We start from the raw sequence: 255 nt of genomic DNA, 5'->3' as shown, positions 1-255 counted from the left end.
CCCCACCCCCAGCTGCCCCATGGACCGGCCTACAGCAGCACAGGGCCACACTGCAGGCCAATGCCACCAGTGATTGTCACGTCTCCAAGACACTGTCACAACTCAAGCTGCAGAGCACAGAGAAAAGTGCTGCAGTTCAAGGTGAAACTCAAGTTCACGCTCCCACGGGCATGACAGCCACCTCCAGACCGGGAGAGCAAGAGCTCCGCAGGCTGGTGCAGGGGTGGGGGGAGCGGGGGGGCACAGGACAGCCCC

The sequence above is a fragment of the Apaloderma vittatum genome, unplaced genomic scaffold (assembly GCF_000703405.1).
Source record: "Apaloderma vittatum isolate BGI_N311 unplaced genomic scaffold, ASM70340v1 scaffold29799, whole genome shotgun sequence".
Classification (NCBI taxonomy): domain Eukaryota; kingdom Metazoa; phylum Chordata; class Aves; order Trogoniformes; family Trogonidae; genus Apaloderma; species Apaloderma vittatum.
This window is presented reverse-complemented; position numbering follows the sequence as displayed.